Source organism: Crinia signifera, chromosome 2, assembly GCF_055691185.1.
Source record: "Crinia signifera chromosome 2, ASM5569118v1, whole genome shotgun sequence".
NCBI classification, from domain to species: Eukaryota; Metazoa; Chordata; class Amphibia; order Anura; family Myobatrachidae; genus Crinia; species Crinia signifera.
The window spans coordinates 214,533,013-214,550,494 of NC_139218.1; positions in this window are offsets into that span (position 1 = coordinate 214,533,013).

The following is a 17,482-nucleotide window of genomic DNA, read 5'->3' on the forward strand; positions in this document are numbered from 1 at the left end:
TTTTACAGTCTCCTCTCCGGGAGAACCCCGGAGAGGAGACTGTCCGCATCACTTCTGGGGATGGGGCCTGATGGAGACATCATCAGTCCCTGCCCCCAGTAATGCAAATCCCGCAATATGCGGGTCTCCGTTGAGGGGACGGGGCTAAATACGCACAATTTGCATATTTAGACCCATCCCCTTCCGCGAATCACGGGGGGTGGAAGGGGGTCCGCCGGAATCTGGGAGGGTTGCCCACCTTTCCGGGAGGGTTGGCAACCCTGCGCATAATGCTCACTTTCACTCCACTCGTAAGTACTGTCTATATTTTAAATTGAGAGGAGGGGTACTCATCAATGAAAGGGCCTAATCAAGGGGTACGGGAGAGAAAAAAGGTTGGGAACCACTGATCTAGTATGATTGGGTAGCATAACATTTGTTAGAGTATTATATAAAGAGAAAAAAGAAACAAGAAAGTGATAAATAATAAAGCAAATAAAGAGAAAAAAAACAATAAATAAAAACTGTAGTATCAAGCTTCATCACGAATATCCATTCTTGGGCGAAAACATGTAACAAAAAAAAAAGGAAAAAGATAGGATGAAGGTGAGTGAGCTGTGGTAGGAGCTTTTGTAGTAGATCCTTGTCAGGCATGTACTGAAGTTGGAAATCACTTCTGCTGGAGTAATTTTGATGTTCTGAATATTATGAGTGGAGAGATGGGCATCAGACATGTGAGATATCTGCATTGGTCGTCTCACTTTTTTCTTTTAGGAAAGCACGTGCATCATCAGGTGTAGGGAAGTCATAGTGGGTGTCATTCTGAAATATGCGTAGTTTGGCAGGGTATATTAGAGCAAACTTTCGCTTTTCTGCCACTAAGGCCGAGCATATGGGGGGAAAGGCCTTACGCATTCTAGAGAGTTCTACCGAGAAATCTTGCAAAAGGTGTATTTTCCTTCACTCCCAGAGCAGGTCCTGGGTTTTGCGTGAGGCCTTCCAGAATGAAACTTTGTGTAAATAGTTCAAGCATCAGAATAGAACTACACGTGGGCGGGTATCGTTGGGCCTAGGTGGGGGACCCACTCGGTAAACCTTTTCAATCACTAGGTCTTTGCACTCATTCTGTATCCCCAATAGCTGGGGCAGTGAGACTGTGACAAATGATTCTAGCGCCGGCCCTTTAACAGATTCCAGGAGACCCACCACTCTGATGTTATTTATTCTGGAGTGATTCTCCATTTCATCTAATTTGTTCCATATCTGAAAATTCTCTTTCTGTAACTTTATGACATCTCTTTGGGCTATGTGTAAATCATGAAATGCTGCACCAATCTTCTGTTCATTATCAGTGACTGCTGGTTATGTGCTGCAGCATTATTTCAGATACAGCTTTTGTTAATAGGGGATTCATGGTGGAAGTAATTGCTTCCACTATATCCCCATAAGTCACTGGGGAGTCAGGGTTGCGGAGTACCCGCTTTCTTGGAGGCAGGTGACAGGGGTGCAGAGCTAGTGTCCGGCTCCATGCTGGATTCGGTGCAGCGCTTTTCTTGTCCGGGCTGCTGTGGCTGCTGGTGACCTCCGGTCATCAGGAATCGGTCCATTCGGACGGCTGGGAGGAGATGCAGCTGATGGTGGGTGAGTGGAACAGGCAATCTGCCCGTTCCGAGTGGGAGTTTGCGGGGGAAAAGACAGAGCAGCGTCTTCAAGCTGTTCCCTGCATGCAGCCGGAACCGGAAGCCCGTTCTTTTGTAATTTTGGTTTCCATCCTAGGGCTAATTCTTTTGATCCTGTTCACACCAGAACAGGTAATTCCAGGTAGGTGACCAGAAGGAGATGGCTATGGGTCATGGTCCATAGAGCTCTCCTCTCTGCGACCATGGCCGCAAGGCACTTTTCCGACCGTCACCTTGGGTGTGGTTATCCACCAAGAATATCAAACTTCGCCAGTTTTCGCAGAGATGGGGTCCTTGTTTTATTGTACCATATAGGATCATTAAGAGAATTAACCCAGTTGCCTACAGACTTCTACTTCCCAAGTCCCTTAAGATCAATAGTACATTTCATTGCTTCCTGCACAGTGGCTGATGTCATCGGCCGGGGGGGCGGTATTTTTGAATGAATATGCTGGGAACAGACACCGGTTATAGTTCTGTTAGCCCAGCATCCAGCAGAAGAGTGTTCCCGGTTCCTGCAGCCAGTGGCAGCATCCAGTGAGCCTGTCTAGTACTGTGCCTCTGTTGAAGATGAAGACCAGAACAGGAGTCTGCTCTAGTAATTCCTGTTCTGGTCTTCATCTTCTATCTTCTAAGATAAGTCAGGGGTTGTCAATCCTTGTTTATGGTTTGATTTCTGGTGTCATCTTTCTTGCATTGTTGCATCCATAACCTTGTTATTTCTCCCCAGTTCCACCTTGTGTATTGTTACATTTATTGTATATTTTGGTATCATCTTCTTTACATTGTTGAATTTGCTGTTTGTGGTTGGGAAGGTGCGTGTACCTTTGCCAGATACCCTTGTGGTATCCTGCCTCCTGCTGCAGCCTTGTCACCCATAAGACCAGGCGGCACCAGAGTTGGGGTGGAACTACTTCACCCCTTCAGACGTAGCTGTTCTTGGTGAAGCCTAGTTCGCTAGAGGCAGTCAAGACAGTTTGGGGTCCACAACGGAGGGCTGTACACGTCCTTCCTAACAACCAAATCCTTATAGTTCATTTGTTATCTATTTATCTTTTTAAAATGTATATTTAAAATAAAAGTTTTTTAATTATATTTAAGTTAGAAATTAACTTTAGTCCTTAGTATAGCGGACCACAGAAGGCACATGACTTAAGCTGTGGATCTGATACTGTATACACATCCGGAAGTGGAACATAGATTTCTATATACAGAGTATGACTGGACCTCACACTGTTTTAGCACCCAAAACCAGAAGTAGAGCAATGTTTGGACTTTGGATTGTGTAAAGGACCTACTGTATATGTATTGTATGTGAGCATAATGTTATTAAATACATGTTCAGGAGTTAAGGGGTAAGATCTGTAATACCTGGATTTGGCTAACTCATTAGGGAGTATATAAACCTATTGTGTTAGACTTTCCTTATGCCTTGAAAATGTATCTGTACTATATTTGGGCCGAAACAGATTCATGGGGACAGTCCAGCTGATTGGGGGTGGGGAGCAACAATCCTGTTAACAAAAAGGAAGATTTATTGCTAAACTGGGGCTAATTTTTGTTAACAACTGCTTGATCTCTACAGTGGCAAACACAGAATTTTTAGAAGGGGGTTTCCAAATGTATACTTAGGTGCCCATTTATCAAAATTGTAAAAAAATATGTAATCAAATGGTGATAATAACGATTAAATTTGCTATGCGATTTTGTGTAAAATCGCACAAATTTATCATTATTCACCTCGCAGTACAGGGCTTGCGAAAAAGCCCTGTCCCTGCGAATCCAGATCCCTGCTCTCCCCCCGTTAATATCGCACTGTGTTGGCCTGGATCCTAATGCGCATGCGCAGCTAATAGAAAGCTATCCAGCCGGCTGTTACTTTCACTTTCCCCCGTACTAGTGCTATGTCCAGCCGCTGCTCCTAAGCAGGACTCTGAGGGAGCTGATTAGAGGAGAGGCAGAGGCGGAACTAGTGAGTTGTGGCCCTAGGTGCAAACATATGCTTCAGGCCCCCCCCTTTTTTTTTAGTGATCATTCTAGGATCAGGGCAGGGTGGCAGCATGAGGGGGGCAGACCAGACCCAGTGACTTCACTGTTGGAGACAGGCTGTGCCCGCCGACATCATCACTGGGCACCTATGGGGATGCAGGTCTTCCCCTAAGCACACTGGTTAACATGAATAGATACCGTCTGCATGCGCACGGCATCTATTCACAGGGAGCAGGGATGGACAGACAGGCTGCTCTAGCAGGGCGCTGCTAAAGGGGCAAGGTGCATTTTGCACTATAAAAACTGTTCCAAAACAGCCCAATGTGAACAATATTTCTAATATGATACTAACCAACCCCATCCCAGCACACATAAACACATCATCTTCACCCCCCAGGACACATTTAACATGTCCCTCACCATCAGCACACATTTACATGACACCCCCCCTTCCCCAGTGAACATTTATATGACACCCCCCTTCCCCAGCACACATTTAGATGTCACAACCCCCCACACTTCCCCAGCACACATCACAACCGTTACCTTACAGTGTGCTGTCTACCTGTAGAGCTCCTCCAGTGTATCGGCTATGCCTGCCGGGCTGCTGTTGCTGCTATGAGGGAGGGAGCATAGCAGAGAAGAGAGAAGGGTGGGCGGCGCTGCAGACTGCTGCTATGTCTTCCCCTACAGTAGCAGTGAGAAGTGGGGAAGAGCGGCAGGGCGGTACACACAGAGAACATGCTGCCAGGGGCCTGTGTGACAGACAGGCGCAGGCAGCAGCTGTCACTAGGGGGCGCGGATCGGATCCACAACAGAGATCCGATCCGTCAGATACCCCCCCTCCCTCGGCACACAACATACCATTAGCTGCGTTTCCCTGCAATGCCGGACTTTAAGTTAGGGGGGAATAAATGACAGGAATGGCGGCATGCGGTGCAGACGGCAGCGGGCCCCATGAACTGGCATGGGCCCCGGTGCACTGCACCGTCTGCACCGCCAGTAGTTCCGCCCCTGAGGAGAGGTGCAGGTGCTTCCTTTTTTATCTTTAATAAAACATTGTGAAGAAACATCCATGTGCAGAAGGTGAGTTCTGTTTCTCCCACGTACGTCCGCCCTCCAGCTCTGTCTCTCCCCCGTCCCCTCTCCCTCCCCAGCGCTGCTGCTGTGGAAGGTAGTGTACAGTGAGCTCTTCTGCCTGTGCTCGAAGTGCTGCAGTACATTCCAATCCCCGGCAGCAGCGAGAAGGAGGAGGAGGGAGAGCGGGCGGGCTGACGGACGTGGGACAGATCACCTGCCCCACATGTATGTTTCTTTATACTGTTTTATTAGAAATAATTTAGGGAAGCACCTGGTCCCTGGCTGCCCAGCTCCTGCTTTCATTAGTTAAGTTATGTGTAAGCAGCACAGTACGGGGGAGAGCTCCTTGCAGCTCCGTCTCTCCCCCGTCCCCTCTCCCTCCCCTGCACTGATTGGTGCCATAGATGTCAATATACAGCCGGAGGATTCGTAGCCGGACAGAAGTATCAGTATATTGTAAAATCACTCCTGCCTGTGCTCCAAGTCCTGCTACTATACAGATTAGAGACTAATGAAAGGTCTCTCTGAACCTGGGTCGGTATTGGAAACAAATGGGGGAGAGAGGATATGGAGGGTGCTGCTAGGGCAGCCTTATCAAAAATGTAACCTGGATAACGCCTCTAAGAACTGGCGATATTATCACACAGGACCCTTCCGAATCCATTTTACAATTGGAGTTTAATAAATATGAGTAGATCACATTTCCCATTACATTTATGTGAAATGCGATCTACTTTCTAAAAAAATGAGATATATCGGTTTATGAAGAGAAATTTGCGAAAACCTCTAAAATTCATAGTTAGTACATTTCAGTGAAACTAAAATAATGTGAAAAGAGTGCGAAAACACCCGTTTTCACATTATTTTAGTAAAAATAATGTTAATAAATGGGCCCCTTAGTCACTAAAATGTAGTGACCAAATCGGGCGCTAATATATTATAAGATATATTAATAATACTAGAATTTTACTTTTTAGGTTTTATATAAATATATTGAGCTGCAGCTATTCTATATGCTCAAGTGTCTGAGCATATAATTTGTGTTAGGTTCGATAACAGACTTCACACAAAAAGACCAAAATGTAACCACCAAAGTGGGAATTGCTGCGCTATTTGTTTGTAATATCTTAAAGGAATACACACCATGAGTGGATGCACAGACTCAAATAACTGGATGGAAACTGTCTCGGTATAATATCAAAGCTAATTTATTTAGACAAATATAGAAAATTTTAATAGACGGCCATCTATAAACAATAAGACATAATAATGTACTAAAAATTCAAGATAATTATTATGTGCATATATATATATTAAATTATAAAAACTTTATACAGTACAATGAATTTCTGTATAGACAAGACTTTTTATATAAATAGGCTTTCTATTTGCCTCCCAATTTTGGATATATTTCCAGGGTAGTGGATGATATATATAGCAAATTTGCCAGAAGATATTGTTCCTTGTAAGGAAAGGGTAAGCCGAGCTGAACCCACAGTGTTGCCGGGACACGGCACTACACAGCGGGGAGTCTGTATAGATGAAGTATAGCTCGCGGGAGGACAGTTTGTATATAAGAGCAGATGCTATGGAGGGTGGTGTGTTGTTGGATAAATATCTCACCTATACCTCCACACAGTCCTTCACCTTGCGAGTCCGGAGTGTCCCGCCGTACTTTGCAAAGTTGCTTGGTTTCCATCTTCTATGGCACCACCATCTAGCCGTACAAAGCCGCAAGCTTGGAGTCTAGCCGGAGAACGCCAGCAGGAGTACTAATCCAGCGTGGGTGAGAGACGCGCTGTATTATCACTGACAGCGTGAGTGCGCAAAACATCAACCGCACCCACCCGCCTAACATCACAACAAAATTAACACAAACAATAACCAGAATTGTGTAAAAATCAAAGTGCTCTGTGTAAACCATGTATCCCAGAAATACTAAAAGTCACCAATTTAGCTGAATCTCAGCATATAACCTGTGATGGTGATATGCTTAAACTTCATTCAGGGCAGTATTTCAATCTATAAAAATAATCTCCCAACTCACACGATTGCAAGTAAATTTCATTTATATAGCGCACTTTTTCCAACAGAACTCAAGGCGCTTTACAGACATGAAAAAAAACAATGCACGGGGTGCGTGGCTTTTGCAGACATCTGAGCAGACCCTCTCTCCCACTGCTCCCCACTTAAATCATCCTGCTTGCCCCTCCTGATGCTGCTCAACCATACCTGGCCACCTGTAGTGGTGGGGGAGGCCTGCTAGCACACTTCGGTAACCTCGGGCACGGGATAGAATCACCCACTGCTGAGATATCCGGCCCGATGCGACACAGCTCCAGGGCGGGTGCCGGTGCCATTTTTCTGCTACTCCCACTTCAAGGGGGCACCGATCGTCGCATGGGCTCCTGCTCTGCTCCCACTGGCTCTCCAAGTCAGTGGCTTGCTGTCTTGATGCTCTGCATGTCCCCGGCCAGCTACAGAGCTCAGCCGCATCCTGCCACTCGGAAAAAGCCAAGCTGAGTTTCACTGAGGTGGGGGAGAAGCCGTGGCCATCTTGGAATGCGCAGGACCGCTCCTAGCCTGCACATGCCAGCAGCACAGATGTACTGCACAGCGCTGTGGTGGAGAAGAGGTTGTGGCCATCCTGGCATGTAAGGTACTGCCTTTAAAGAGTGACACCATACATCTTCTGCTTATACTAGCCTAGAGCTGCCTAATCTTTCTCTAACATTCCGAGACTCTGTAAACAAGGCACTCTGTAACTTCATCTGCCCTTATATCATTGTGGACACATATCTGCGATAGCAGCCAGTATGGGTACACTCTGCCATCATTACACCTAACAAAGGGTGTTAGCCCCATATCACCCCAGTGGCGGCATACACTGCCACGTCCACCAGCGCTGTTGACAGCCCACCAAAAATCCATCTTTGAGGCACCTCTGGTATATCACTCAGCTGTGTGAAATTTATTGCTACATCCATTGGTGGATAGATTATGTCAATTGTACTGCACCTGATACCCAAGGGGTGGGGGAGGGCCCACTGGGGGGTAAGAGGGAGGCATCGGCCATCTTGAGCTGGCAGGCTCCTGTAAAAGGGCTTCATTGCACACATCTTGACTTTTGAGGCCTGGGACTGCCTGCTTAACATTATCTATTGTTCCTACTGTAGCTGGAGGTGTTATTGCTGTCACTCTCTACTGTACACCTGGCAGTGTACTAGCCAACGCAATTTTCTACTGGGATCCTCTACAACAGTCAGTTGGCTGTCCTCTACATTCCGAACTCTGGCTGCAAATACTACTCCCATAAATATGGAAGCCTCTATCCATCAAATACTGCAGTCTATACCTGCCTCTGCAGGAAGGCTTCTTACTCTGTTTGCTGAAGTGCGGGGGGATGTCTTCCCCACCTACTCTACTCCTGATGAGTGTGTTGCTGCTAAAGAAGAGAAGAGTAGGCCTCAATGCTATAATCCTGAGACCTCCGTGACAGCTGTGTATGCTAATAACCTGGATGAGCTCTCATTCCTGGATTTACCTGATTCTGAATGTCCGGGGAAACCTGTTACTGTATGCTTGGATGAGGCTACGGTCCAATTAAAACCTCCTCCATTTTTCTGTCAGAAGCTGTACGACCCTTCACTTCATATTTTTATTTTTCTGGTTATACTCCTGAGTATCCCCGAGAGACTGGATATATCTGTTTTGTTATTCTTCTGCTTATGCAGGGGGTAAAAGATTGGCCAGATTAATATTTTAAGCTCATATGCTCACTTTAAAAATGTATATACTTTTTTCTTATACATGTATACAGTATGATGGGCTATTTGTATCCGTTCGATTATTTCTTAATCTATGTCCAATTGTGTAATTGCATCCTGGCGTGCTCTAGAATCTGGCCACTAGTTTACAGCCCCAGTCAGTCCATTTTGTTTTGTTAGCCTATATTTTGGGTGGGTGAGATTTAAATCTTGGCTAATTATTGTTTTAATATCCTATTTATACTCCTTTAGTGCTTGGTGGGTGGGAAAGGGAGGGGTAGGTTAGATTAGAATTAGTGTAGTTAGTATATTAAAGGTGGGTAGTATGGGAGGGGTAGGTTAGGTTTTAGGCACAATTAGCTACCATAGAAACTAAGGGCGACTAATTTACTTTCTCCTATAGGTTAGGGGAGGTTTCTGTATGGGATCCAAGTACAGTTGGGGGTGGGTTGTACAGGGTGGGGGGTTATGTGGTAGGTTTGTTTTTAGGGGTTATGTGGGGCAGTTTTGAAAGGGGATTTTGTTGAATCTGTTCTTGATCTGTTGCTGTTTCATTTCTATTTGTTGCAGGCTGTTTTTGTATAATTTGATCTACCAAAAATCTTTGTTTTATATACTCCTGCTTATATATAACTAACTGTGCCTGAACAGAGCCTTCGGGTATTTTGGTTTTTATCTCCTTGACATGGGTATATTTCACAACTCCTGACTATATTCTATGTCCCATGCCTGTTTGTAATATGTTGTTCATACATTGTACTGCAACATATCACCTATGCAAAGTATGTCTAAGGTAGTTTGCAGGGGACTGACACCTTCACATGGGACTGATGGGGAAAGTGTTGCTACATACAGTAGGCTGGCCCTGGTGTTTACCCTCACAGCTCCATACTCAACATGAGGGGAGGCCTGGGGGTAGTCCTGGTGTTCTCAGCCGTAGGGGTGGTGGTCCTGGTCCTGGTGTTCTCATGACAAAGGTGAGTTGAGGCCACATGATGTTCCTGAGTTTTGTGGTTGTAATGCAGTCCTTCAGAAGTAATGTTGGTGTGTTGTTTACCTTCTTGCTTCCTTCTATTTAATGCCGGTATAATGCTGCTAATAATTTAAAGCTGACCCTTCACAACTAAATCCTTCATATACTAGATCCCTAGCGTCCGGAAGGACTGGTGTCCCAAGCTATACTGAATATATCAAATATATCAATATAAAGAACATATGTGCATCCTGATTTAACTGACCCTTGGAATACACCTCCCCCACCAGCAAAAGGTGCTAATCAGACCTACGAGATATAAGATCAGTGACACTATCCCACTATTTCTAAGTTCTTGACATAGCACATATATAAAATCACAACAGCAGTTTTAAAACAATAGTCTGCAGTAGATTTCTGACATATGATTACCCAATATAAGTCAGTGCAAGCCGCAGCGATTGTCTGCAGTAGATTTCTGACATATGAATACCTGTTGGTGGAATGGAGACCGGAGTCAATTCACAATCAATATCCAATGGAGTTATCATTTTAACTAATAGAACGCCGGTATAACACTGCTAATAATTTAAAGCTGGATCCTTCATATATTAGATCCCTAGGAGGATCCTGAAGGACTGGCATCCCAAGCTATAAGTGTGCAATAAGGAAACATAGAAAGAAGAAAATAGTGCAAAACAGCACAAGACAAATTCCCACAGGCAAAAGCAGCAATAAGACATAGAATAAAAAGAGGTCCACAGCAAAAAGTCCAACATCCAGTCCGGTAGAGGAGGTGAACTAGCTCTGGTGACCCATCAGGTGACCCATCAGGCAGCAATTATCCCAGGGGAAAGTCCAGAACACACTCAATGTGTTTGGTAAATCATCCTCAGGAGTGGGAATAATGGGTGCAGTGATCCCATATTTATTCCCCCATAACATTAAATCCCAGCTGGTTAGTATTCGCTGGTAATTGGTATTTCCAATCAACCACGCATGCACAAAGTGACCAGAAACAAGATGGCCGTGCGTTCCATGACAATTTGTATCCTGAAACATCACTTCCGCATTTTCAACAGGGAAATAAAGATGGCATTGCATTCCACAGCTTTCATACATCAGTTACTCCAGTTTCCGCATGGCCATGCGTTCCATGGCAATCTTACATCTGGCACACCAGTTTCCACATCAGTAGGTCGGGAACTGAGACAGCCGTGCATTCCACGGCCCTGAATGAAGATGATTATGCGTTCTATAAACACCCATAATCATAATTTGAATTCTCCTGCTTCTCTATATGGCGGATTGGACATAAAATAATAGAAGTGTATATCCAAAAAGAATCAATAATACAATTCAAAAAGAATTCCATGAAAATTCTAAAAAAAAATAAAAAAAATTATTATTAATAAATGTATACAATGCAATAAAATACTAAAATATCAAGAGGGGGAAACCAAAGACAAGTGACAGTTTATAATGAGCCATAAGGTATTTGAAAATGGATTAATAAAAGAGGAGAAAATATACAGCAAATTCTAAAAAAAAAAATATAAAAAATATATGGATTCATATTAAAAACGGGTTGAGTTCAAATTCACTGTTTATTAATACATTGCGAAAATGAATAGAACATATAGTCAAGACATTGGTAAGGTTAGAAATAATGATTTTTATTTTAACTAATAATTTTGTCCTTCAAACTCTGCATTCGTTAAAAATGCTCCATTTGCAGCCATTATACCTTTGGCATTCAAGATATTAATTTGTTGTGGTAATCTGAAGAAATTTTGCTCCACGCTTTCTGAAGCACCTTTCTAATCATCCATTAGTCTTCTAAAGTGATTAGCCAACACAATTTACCATTAGAACACTGGAGTGCTGGTATTGTCATTTACCACATTAGCAATGTATAGAGTGTATTTCTGATTAATTTATTGTTATCTTTGTTGTAAAAAAACCCAGTGCTTTTCTTTAAAAAATAAGGAAATTTCTGAGTGACCCCAAACTTGTGAACGTAAGCTCCACTGGGGCAGGGATTGAAGTGAATGTTCAACTATACTCTGTAAAGCGCTGCGGAATATGTATGCGCTATATAAGAAACTGTTAATAAATAAATGAAATAAATATGTCTACAAAAAAATATAATTTAAGATTCTACTGGCATACTCTCAACAATGCAAAAAGCAACCTATTCAAGAAACCACAAAGTAGTCCAGTCACTAATGGGTTACATCAAAAAATAAAACAATAACATGCTTGTCTTGCAGTCCCTTAGAAGGTATTATAATTAAACTGTGAGCATTTTCTTCTCTGCAGAGAAAACAAATGGCAGTTTCTTTCATAATTATTAATTATCCTGAATCATAATTGGGTATACATTTTTTCTCTAGTTTGAGGTAATTTGAGTCACTGCTGTTTCTGAAAAGAAGACAACAGAGGTAGACTTATTACCAAATCCATAGAATAATAGAAGTACTTTATTCAACAAATTAGAGATAAGCAAAGTTTAGGTAATACGAACTCAGTGTTCCCCGGTATACTGTTCTCGCTGAATGTTTAATTTGCATCTTGTGGATTCATTGTCCTTGAATAGAGCTTGGATCAGTCATTTCATTCTGCTGCCTTTTCATATCGGGTGTTGACAGGAGAGACTTAAGGCCAAGTTTTATTAGTAAAAAGTGTGATATTTCCTGCTCAAATGTCAAACAATATGAATATGTCTTAGGACAGTTTTAAAAATATTTCTCATCTCTATATCAAATGCATCATATACTGTAGGGCTAACGTGAGTAGCTAACATTCTATTTAAAATCTTCACTTTTTTATTTGAGCATAATATGAATATATGCAGCCATCTTACCCTTATCCCTATAATTGTGTGCTTTATGCTTGACATATTCAGGATAGAAATCAATGGTTTTCATGGCACTACTCATTCTATTTTTAAATCTTGCAGCGCAAATTGCTACTTCTCCATACAATGTAGTGCATACAACATTGAGCCTGAATATACCACTCTGAATCCAGTTTGTCAAGAAAAACAGCTAATGGTTGGTTGGAAATGACAATTCCAGAATAGACAGGAGTGGGTTGGAAACCTTGCAATTTTAAACATTACCTCTTCAATACAGATACAATTTTCACTCAATCACCAAGCAGTACCCAAAACACTCTATTCTCTGCTATCTGACTGTAACTGCCATTAACATCCTTTCCCTACACTACAGGTGAGCATGTAAGAGCGATAAAGTTATTTCTTAAGTTGATTTCATTTTTTGCTTAAAGGTCCAGGGGGTCCCACAGTGGGGCAGCTATTACACCATCAAGATTAATGACCCTCTGCCCTGGAAACACTTTTATTAGGAAGTCACAGCTGCTGCTAATCAGCCCAACTCTGATTACATCCTTTTTTCTTGCTGCTGCTTTAGACTGGATCTTCCACATTACTTTCATGCTGTCCTTGCCACCACACACACACACACACACACACACACACACACACACACACACACACACACACACACACACACACACACACACACACATATATATTATATCTACTATATACAGTATATATATATATATATATATATATATATATATATATATATATATATAGTAAATTCTGCTATTGCATGTATGATAATGTACCAAATTGTACCAAATATACCATAGTGTCTGCAGTATAAGGTAACATATGTATAATGCATAATTCAAGTGCACAGTCTGGAGCCTGTTCCCTAGTGGAGGAGGCCCCCAGGCAATAGGACCCACTGGAGGTTACTCCTGTGCCCCTGTCTGCCAGTGAAACCCTGTCTGTGCATGTATTATGATTGGCTAGAATAAATAAAATATAAATTGTATAACACTAGGAGAAGTATAAAGGGAGGGAAGAGAAAAAACATATGGGAATGAGAGAGGAAAAGAGACGGGGTAAAGAAAAGGAAATGTATTCATCTCATGCACATTGACGTTTATTAATGGCGGATGCATGAATATTTCAGTTCCAGTGAGAGCTGTCATCTGCAGTGTGGGCATTTCCAGTGTACAACTTAAAACATTTCTCTGTTATCATGGAACAGTATTTTAACCAGAAGCGTAACTCTGGGAGACAATGGAGTCATCTTCTGCAGGGCTCCTGCTCCCAAGGGTGCACCTCTCCTCCCCTGTGAGTTTGAAACAGTTAATTAAAAGCCATCGATATCGCTTCTGGGGTTGATTCCCCCTTCTAGCAGGACCATAGACATGTCATATTCTCTTTATTCTAAAAATACACACACACACATGCCTACATATATTTATATAAGGTTGGTGCCTGTGTGTGTGGAGGGGGCACCAATAATTATCTTGCCTTCGGGCAACTGGCATGACTTACACCACTGATTTTTAACCATGAACATTTTTATTTGTTTGCAAAAAAGTAAGGTCAAATAAAAAACTAATGTCTGGTATGGTTCCAATTGGTTCTTATCATGTTGGATATCATATTCATCCAGAAAAAAAAATGTCCGCAGTATTTATAATGCAAATAATTTCATTTTCGTCTTAGTTTGCTTCATACATTAGCCTTCTTCATTAACTGAAATGTGATCGATTTTAATACTTGGTGTGAAAGTTGGAGAAGCATCCTCATCATAAAGACTCAAGACACAGCAGGCAGAGGTACTTAGCTTTATGTGAGCATGCTGCATTGTGGGACTGTTCGCATTTTCATAAGACCTGTTCGCATTCATAAGCTTTAATTAGTGATTTTCCACACTAAGGGGGGTATTCAATGTCAGGGGCACGGCTGTCGAGCAAGCTCGACAGCCGTGCCCCTGTCTCGTTCTCGCTTTGCTCGACTTGAGCTCGGCGGTCGGGATTCAATGTCCCGGCCACCGAGCGGCGAGAAAGGGGCGTGACCGCGAGTTGAGGGCGGAAATAGACGAGCTCCGGCGGGAGCTCGCCTATTTCCGGCTTTTCTCGGCAGAACGAGCCCAACAGCTTGTGATGTCGGGCTCGTTCTGCCGAGAACACCTGTTCAATGCTGTCGGGGAAGACAGCATTGAATAGGGCCCCGCAGCCATCCCCCCGTCGGGAGATGACTGCGTGAGCACGACAAACATTAAATACCCCCCTAAACCTGATTTCATTGGATGCTTTGGATACTGCCCTGCAAATCAATGCAGGTGGTGTCTCACTTGCTCTTCTTCTTTGATGTTGCTCCAAAGAGCCAGTGTTGATCAATGCTTGTGCAATGGATACTTTTGAAATCCAGACATTTGATACAGCAGCCATGCATAAGTCACATCAACAAAGTTAAAGCTAAACATATCAACTCCTGTTTTTGTGTCTGTGTGGGTAGATTGCCACACATAGATCCATGATATCCACTCCCCACCATGTGCTTGCTATACCACTCTGTGCCTAACCTTGTTCCTAGATCAGGGGTGGGCAATTATATTGTCTGAGGGGCCACTTAACAATTCCAGTAAATATTTGAGGGCAGCACACAAAATATCTTTGCAGAGAAAAATGGCATAGCTCCTCCATCTTCAGCCATGCCTCTGCAGCAACAAATTCTGCAGCAATGCTAAAATAAATAAAAAAAGTGTGAAAAAGACAGAACTGGTGCCTTCATGTCCCCTTCCAGCACTTCCGACAACCGCTTGTTACGCACAGCAATCAACCCCCCCACCCACCCCTTATAAGACACAGCAAACTATCACCGGATGTCAGCTGCCCGCCCATATCCCTGCCAGCTTGCACGCATATGTAAGTGACTTAAAAGTCACTTTTATATGCATGCGCGCACCACATCTTTCGATGGTCGCCGACCATCGAAAGATGTGAGTGGTTACCCGAGGCATAGGAATGGATGCTTTTGCAAAACATGTATTCGCAGCCTGTGCGGGTGAACCCGCACTTCAAGGGGTGGCGGGTGGGCGTTCATTTGCCGAAAGGGGTTCGGTGGACTCGCAAGACTGCGAATTTACAGCCTTGCGAATCAAACAGAATAACCCCCATAATTTATATAAATGTATATAAACTCACAGAGGCTCCACACTCACCATAATTCCCTGTAATAAACAATGGCATTTAGTACATATATTGATACGCTACTGTAATTGGTTAAAAGCTCACAGCACCTTGGCTTTTAAAGGCCAGACAGACCAAGCATACCTGCTGTAAAGCACCTAGAAACAGCTGACACAAATTAGATTAAATAAACTAATAGGGGTGTATGGGAACATGTAATCACGAAATGATTAAATGAAAAATGAATCAGATAATGAAAAGTCTTTGATCCAGTGCACACACCACTCCTAGATCTGGGATGCAATATGATATATTTTATGGACAGTGATGCGGATCCCATGCATGTCTTTCAGAAATGCAAAAGACCTCTTCAGTGCTTGTTGATAGTGAATGCATGTGCAAGCCTGTAAGGCTACGCATATTCTCAGGGCTGCCACTAGAATTGTTGGGCCCTGGACTGACCTACAGTCAGGTCCCCCAGCGGCACTGCACCCTACATTACTGTCCGCCCCCCCCCCGCGCGCGCCTGCCCATGCTTGCCAGAACCCCCTGCCCCATCACTTACCATCATGCGGCATTGCTCCTTCTGCCTCCCTCCACCGTCGGTTAGGTCAGGTCCGGACTCCGGAACGTCAGTGCACACACTGCACAGTGCTGTGCAGCCTGCAGAGCGCCAAGCCCCTCTGTGTCCTAGGCCTCGGTGCTCTGCAGGCTGCACTGTGCGTGCCTGGCTGGGGGGTCGTCGGCGTCGAGAGGGGGAGGCGGTGTGCGGGTGCCCGGGGGGAGGTTTGGCACCTCTGTGGGCAGCTGCCCGGGCCCCTCCAGAGGCCGGGACCCAGGACAGCTGTACCCAGGGCACCCCCCTGTTGGCGGCCCTGCATATTGTGCCTAATTCAGACTGGATCGCAAAAGCACAATTTTCTCTAATGGATAAAACCATGTGCACTGCAGGTAGGATAAAACGTGATTAAATTTGGGAGGGGTGTTTTCAAACTGAAATTTAAATTGCAGCGTAAAAAAAGCAGCCAGTAATTGACCCTGCAAAAAAACTGAATTACTCACTCAAATGTAACTCTTTCTGCACATGCTTTATCAGCCCCATCTGCAGTGCACATGGTTTTGTCCATTATATATATATATATATATATATATATATATATATATATATATATATATATATATATATATATATAAATGCAATTTAATCTAAATTTGGCAAATTTTTGGGATATGTCTGGTCTATGTTTGCCCAAGACAATATGATTGAATAACACAAGGACTTCAGGTAAACATAATATGACCCTTTAATGGAAATATGAGGTACATGTAATATGTAATAGGGTGAGAGAATCTGAAAGTGAGATTTTGGTCAGAAAATTGGCAATCATTTTAAAGCGGCAATCATTTACACTGCAAAATCAAACTAGCTTTGCAGTGTAATTGATTACCCCCCTAAGTGTGGAGAGGAACCACATGATGTAGGTAGGAGGCCTGCTGTAATACTTTGGCACTAAAAAAGTGAAGTTTAAACACGCTTAAAGGACAGTGATGGCTAACCTTGACATTCCAGCTGTTGTTGAACTATATATCTGAGCATGCTCTGTTACAGTTTTACTATTTTGCCAAACTGATGCCAGGGCATGCTGGGATGTGTACTTCAACAACAGCTGGAGTGTCAAAGTTAGCCACCACAGTTGTAGGACATACACCCCACCCGCAATGCTGTGTATTCGGGCGGCCGGCGAATAATCAATTCACTGTGGTTACTCCCAGAATGTGGCTGCACATAACTTTTTAAGCGCATGCGCAGTCACAAAGCATCGCTCCGCTGTGCGAATGCGCAGGGCAATGATCAGACCAGAATGAACGACAATATGCATAAAATCTTTTCCCAGGTGAATCGTGTAGGCTGCTGAGACTAGAGCTAATGACCCATATCCAGTCCCAGCTGCTCGGCACACCATCTGCAGCAGCTGTTAGCCAGGCACATG